This window comes from Piliocolobus tephrosceles, chromosome 11 (assembly GCF_002776525.5).
Source record: "Piliocolobus tephrosceles isolate RC106 chromosome 11, ASM277652v3, whole genome shotgun sequence".
Classification (NCBI taxonomy): domain Eukaryota; kingdom Metazoa; phylum Chordata; class Mammalia; order Primates; family Cercopithecidae; genus Piliocolobus; species Piliocolobus tephrosceles.
Genome location: NC_045444.1, coordinates 93,932,968 through 93,939,843, shown reverse-complemented (window position 1 = coordinate 93,939,843; position 6,876 = coordinate 93,932,968).

Below are 6,876 nucleotides of genomic sequence, written 5' to 3'. Positions count from 1 at the left end.
TCTTTCTTTCTTTCTTTCTTTCTTTCTTTCTTTCTTTCTTTCTTTCTCTCTTTCTTTTCTTTCTCTCCTTCTCTCTGTCTTTCTTCCTTTTTTTTTTTTTTGACAGAGTCTTGCTCTGTCGCCCAGGCTGGAGTGCAGTGACATGATCTCGGCTTACTGCAACCTCCACCCACCAGGCTCAAGCAATTCTCCTGCCTCAGCCTCCCCAGTAGCTGGGATTACAGGCATGCGCCACCACACCCAGCTAATTTTTGTATTTTTTGTAGAGATGTGGTTTTACCATGTTGGCCAGGCTAGTCTCGAACCCCTGGTCTCAGGTGATCCACCCGCCTTGGCCTCCCAAAGTGCTAGGATTACAGGCGTGAGCCACCATGCCTGGCCAATTCCTCTCTTTTTACAGAAGTACTCCCCAGGCTTGTTGCCATAAAAGGCATTTCCTCTGCTTAGGACTGCTGTCTACCCACTGTTCACATCACAGCTCCTGTGTAGGTGTGTCCCCTCAAGCACGGAGGCTCATGACACAGGCATGCAGTCAGCAGGCTTCTGTTCAGTGGTTCGGGAGTTGTCACTCAGGTCCAAGAAAACGGCCTTGCAGCGTTTACCCTTGGCATGGTAACTGTTATTGATAGCCTCTCCTTGGTCTGTCATTTCTCTGTAATTCCTGCCCTGCAGGAAACCAGAAAGTGATTTTCTATGCACAACCATGAACCATGTTTTTACCTAAAAATATATTTATGAACTCTTTTTCCTCCAAATATTAACAAACCCTTTTCCTTAGAATGGAAGAGGACAGTCATTTCTGTAAGATCATATTGAGCTGAGAGACGCAAACATTTTCTGTCTTAGAGTTCTTCGAAGTTTACTGTCATGAGAAAAACATTTCTTCCCTGAGGAATTGAATTCTGAAAGTTCAGGAGCCCAGTAGCATCATAGTTTTTTTTCCGTTCATTTCTTCCAGTGCCCTATAAATCAATTGCAAAAATAATACAAACTCGATCCCAAATTAGATATAAAATATGCAAAGATGTTGTGCTATGTAAGTAATGTACTTATTATCACATATGCGATGCAAATGGATGTGACATTCTACAGACTACTTTGGGAAAACAGAACATAAAAGTGTTCTGATTTTAAACACAAAATAAGTCCATTAAAAAATTGGCCACGAGAGGGCAGCATTGTCTACACAAACACGGAATGGCAACTGCATTTGAACCTCAGACATTTTCTTGAGATTCTTTCACCATTTGGTTTCAAACACAAGGAATGATTATAGAAACAGCATCATTGATGCTTAAATTAACAGTTTTACAAATGAAAACTCTAATCTCTTGGTCTACGCAGCCATTAGGACAAGGCTAATTATCGTGGAACAAGTGGCACGTATTTCTTTCTTGTATTTCTCTGTCTTTTCCAGCATGTCTCCTTCACGTTCTACACTCCGTTTCTGGAGTTCATTTATTTTGGGGGAAAAAAAAATCACCCGACTATTATTATGATTCTGGCCACGTGAATCCCAGTGAGCACCAATTTCTTTACGGAATTTATTTATTTATTTATTTATTTATCCCCCAGTCTTGCTCTGTCCCCAGACTGGAGTGTAGTGTCACAATCTCGGCTCACTGCAACTTCCGCCTCCCGGGTTCCAGCGAGTCTCCTGCCTCAGCCTCCCCAGTAGCTGGGAATACAGGCGTGCGCCACCACGCCCAGCTACTTTTTGTATTTTTAGTAGAGACGAAGTTTCACCATGTTGGCCAGAATGGTCTCCATCTCTTGACCTCGTGATCCGCCAGCCTGGGCCTCCGGAAGTGCTGGGATTACAGGCGTGAGCCACCACGCCAGGCCATCTGCAGAACTGTTAAGCAGTCTAGGGTAATGAATAGAAACGGGGCCCCAGCTGTGGGCAGGGGCTGCTTCTGCCACTTCGAGATTTGCTTTTCCCCATCGATGAACTGAAGGTAATAACAGCATCTGCCTCTCAATGTGCTGTTGTGAGGAAGCGCTTTATAATGGATTTCATAAGGTGCCTGGCACGTAGAAAGTGCTCAGTAAACATTGCGGTAACAGTGGTGGACTCTTTTGTTTTTTTTAATTGAATGAGTTGTCAACATTTAAAAATCTGGAGAGCTCACATAAAAATCCTCACTGATCAGTTTTGTCCACATATGTTACTTGCCCGGCTTCTGTGGGCACGCGGGTTGTGGTCCCTCGTGAGCCCTTCCATCTCCCACCATCTGTTTATTGCCTTCAGATGATGATAAAAAAACTGCACCATGGCCAGCAAGAACAGCTGTAGGAAGGAAGACTTCAGATTTTTTCTCCAAGTTGCAGAAGAAGATCGTGCTCAGTCCTAAACTCTGTAGATTCTTTTATTGGAGCAATCCAAAGCCCTTAGCGCTGCAGTTTAATCTAATTTGTTTCTTTTGTCAGATTTCATTTTGAGGCTGCAGCCTTTGAGAGACTAGCAGAGAGCATTTCCTATGGGAAATTTGGTTTCATTCATTTCTAGGTGGCAGTTTGGGGGGTCAGGATTGTCAAACTGGGGAGGACATCTGACGCCTGATGGTAGAACAAAAAGCCACCAGGGACAGGCTTAGGACAGTTCCACTGTGACATCCTTTTTCCTTTTTCCCCTTCACTTCATCAGCCCCCCTACCCCATGTGTTAAATGGATTTTCTTATTTTTAATCTTTAAGAAAAAGAATTTGTGTTTATAAAATAAGATTTAAAAGGTTATTTCCTCCTCACAGCGGGAATCCAGGGAGATGGCTTGGCAGCCCCCAGGAGCTCAGGCAGGAAGTCAGCCATCCTCTCATCTGTCTTACAGAACCGCGCTAAGTTACCAAAGGAAACCACCACTCATTTACCCAAACCTTTTGCAGTTAAATGCTCAGAGACGAATGCGCTTGTTGCAACTGCTCTCGGGGTGGCAGCAGACACTCAAAATGGTGTTTCAATTTAACTTATTGCATTTCAGCTAATTGAAAAGCAGAGCACATCGAAGGGCCTCTGCGAGAACACTTTTCAGACTATAAATCGGGGCTGGAGGAGATGTTTAATTAAATCAGTCCTGAGGTCACAGGAAGGAAAAGCAAACCTCTCCCTCCCAGACTTGACCTGGTTCACGTAACATGGCAGCTGGAGAACTTGGAAATGTGTTAGTAGGACTAATGTAAATATACCAGAATAAAGCACTTCCCCGCCAGACTACGAAGCAAGAAATCGGATCTAGAGGCAGACAATGGCTCTGACCTTCCAGTTTAATTCTGCGTGCAAGAAACACACAGATGAAGATGGCTGGAGAGGCTGAATTGCTACATTTCAGACTGCAGTGCAAAGGATAGACTTTCTTAAAAGAACTTATTTCCAGAGAATTCTATTATTTGCTAGCAGGGACTTGGGAAGCCTCAAGTCAGTCCTGGGTCAGAACTGAGTGTGTGAAGGGGTGAATCATTAAATAATACCAGTTCATGAAGGAGGAAACCTAGTTAGAATTTGGGATCCTAGACTGGACACTAGCCAGGTGTCGTCTGCAACAAAGGAAAGCGTGGCCACACAGAAGAAGGGAAAACGGGTAGGCCATTTGTATGGCTTGGGCCAACCCAGCATGGCCCACACTGGAAGGCTCCACACAAACCTGTTGGTCTCACTTTTCTTGCTGAATTCTCTCTCAGGTTCATGGGCTTATATGATGAATGTTCATGCAACATCTTTCAACAGCCTTCTCTCCCCATCCTTCCCAAATTTAAAGATAGGATCACGTGACAGAAAGAAAAAGAGCAGAATGTAAATGTGAAATCATAGCATTTGAAGGTGTGATCTTGGTTTTTAGCTAGAAGACGAGGAAGCTGAAGAAGTAACTAATTCAGGCTGGGTATGGTGGCTCACGCCTGTGATCTCAGCACTTTGGGAGGCTGAAGTGAGCAGATCTCTTGAGCCCACGAGTTCGAGATCAGCCTGGGCAACATGGCGAAACCCTGTCTCTACAAAAAATACAAAAATTAGCCGGGCATGGTGGTGCACGCCTGTATTCCTAACTACTTGGGAGGCTGAGGTGGGAGATTGGCTTGAACCTGGCAGGTGGAGATCGCAGTGAGCTGAGATCACACCAGATCTACACTCCAGTCTGGGCAGTAGAGCCAGACTTTGTCTCCTTAAGATAATAATAATAACAATAATAAAAGTAATTAATTCAGTCCAGCCAGTCAGCATAGGGAGCTAGCATGTTGGTCATAATTGCATGGCCCAGTCTAGAGCATATAGATTCCTGTTATGAGCATCATGATGTGAAACAAAGGATTCAGTGCCTTGGAATCATTACCCACTCCCCTTGCATCTCTAATCATATGTTGATTATGCTTATTTTTCATTCATAATTTTCTATGACTCCTTATTTCCCATGATGCGTCCATATCAGTCCTATTACCCCTTTGTATCTATTTGTTTGCTGGATCAATTCTCGTTAAGACTTTAGTTTCACAGTTGTGGGAGGAGGGCAGGAGAGCTGTGGGGGAGGTGTTTATTCACTTCTCCTGGTCTTTGAACAGGTAGACACAAAAACCTCTCCCCACACCCTTTTTTCCTTATCTCTTCCTCTTGGATACTTTCTTCATTTCCACTCTCTCCTCTTTTTCCTCTCCCTTACAAACTGCAAAGACCTGAAAGATGAGATCAGGGTTTATGATAGAGGTCAAGCATCTGCCTCACCTTAGGCAGCTGCCCCTTATCCCTCTTCCTGTTCTAATGATCAGAAAAGGAGTGAGCAGATGAGGGATCAGAAGAAGAGAAATAAGGACAGCAAAGCCAAAAGGACCTGCAGGACTGGGGGTCCGGAGGCAGAAACTTGAGATCCAATGCCGAGATGGATGAGATGTTTGACTTGGGCAGTCATTCACCTCTCTGGGCCTCAGTTATCACAGCTGTAGAATCAGAGAAACAGACTGGACGTGCTCTAAGCCTGGCTCTGGGGTTCTATGAGTCTATGAACTAGGAAACAGCAGTTTACAATATGAAAATGCTGCAGGATGCTTATAAAGTTAATTTACAAAAAAAAGAAAAGAAAAACAATAGCAACAACAACAAAACCCTTCCTGTGACCTATGTATTTATACTCCATCACCGATGCCATTATGTATGAATAACTTATTACAACCAATCAAAACAAGAAAAGAAAAAGCACCAAAGGGCAGAATGATGAAGTTGGCGATGATGCCACCAGGCTCATTCTGGTAAGTGAGTGATTTGTTTATTTCCTCTGTACTTGGGGTTGCCACTAAATCTGGGCTGGAGAAACCAGTAAATATTTTTAATGTGACAAGAAAATCAAAGCATTCAGTGCCTTGCATACTGTTGTTACTACAAGTTTTATTTCATCTTTTATTATTGGCCATAACCTTTTGAGCCTGGTCTGATACAAGAGCCCTGTGCAATCCCAAAAAAGGTGAGAGGCCAGGTGGAGTCATCTCTGTATGCTAGGCCATCTGCTAGTAATTCATGAGACAATGGCCAGGGCCCTCCTGATACACTGCATGGAACTGATTTGTTACACAATTCAAAGATACTTCTTTTTATTATGGTCTTACCATATATATCTTAGGCTAATCATGTAGAGGGGTTCAAAACCTCTTTAGAGCAATACACATTTGCACCATTTACGTTGTGCATCATGATCTACCCACTAGCAAGTTTATTATCTTCTCTCTAGTGCATCAAGTAAAGGAAACACACACACACACAGACACACACACACATACACACACCCTCAAACCATCTGCTCATCCTTGTGAAAACCTAATAAAAGTAACAGCAAAGAGAGGCAAGGTTTATTCAATTTTGTTTAGACCTGGGCAACATTAATTTCCTTGTCTCAAGACAGCCTATATCGGAGAAGGATTTGATAAAACTCAGGAAGGACAGAAGCAGGGCTGGTGAGGTTCACTTAATGACTCCTTGTGGCACAGAGACAGTTAAACTTAAAAAAAAAAATTGAAATGCAATCCTGGCTCATGTTACCCATTAGCTGAGTATATTGACCAAACTTATAGTCAGATAATGCAAACAATAACAAAGTTATTGATTGAGGAGATGTCAGGCAAATAGGTACTTATCATGATGCTGCTGATAAGCTCTGGATTTCCCTCCTGTGGCAGCGACAGGGGCCTATTGATTTTGCAGTTGGTCATCTGTGGCTTCCAGCTGACATGGGATCTGCAGGCTGATTGTATATGCAGGAGCTGCACTCACAGCAGAACGCTGCAATTACCTAAGAGAATGCCACCCAGCTCTGGCCATGGGGAAAGGAAGGGTTGAGTCCACATCAAAAAGAGGCACCCGTGAGCAAAACCAGGCAATATCACTAGGACACAGAACGCTTTGGGGCTGTCTCCTCCTGAGGGTACATTTCTTTCCCCCATGACTGGAAGATACACACAAGATCGGGTCCTTAAGCAGCTGGCATTAGTGCTGAGCTTTGAGCTGACCAGTAGGGGTGCGGAAGACAGATGAGACCTGCAGACCCTCCCCACTGAACACCAAATGTATCACCTCCACAGCACATCTGCTCCCCAAACCTGGGCCTTCCAGTTGGCAGGGAAATCTGGCCAGACGTATTATTATTGCTTCTACCAGCATGTGATCAGCCTGAGGCATTCATGGTTGATTGTCTAAATTTTAGATGTGAACCAGCAAAACGCCATCTCTCTTAGCACTTTTAGTATTAGCCAATTACATGGCCGTGGAGGAGATATAATAATACTCATTATTTTTTGGATAGCCTTGCAAGAAAAGAATGCTTGATGTCTGCCAAACAGACCCGGCAATTGTTTGACATTTGAGCATGTGAGGGAGAGGGAAGCTGGTGTGGTGTGGAGGATGAGA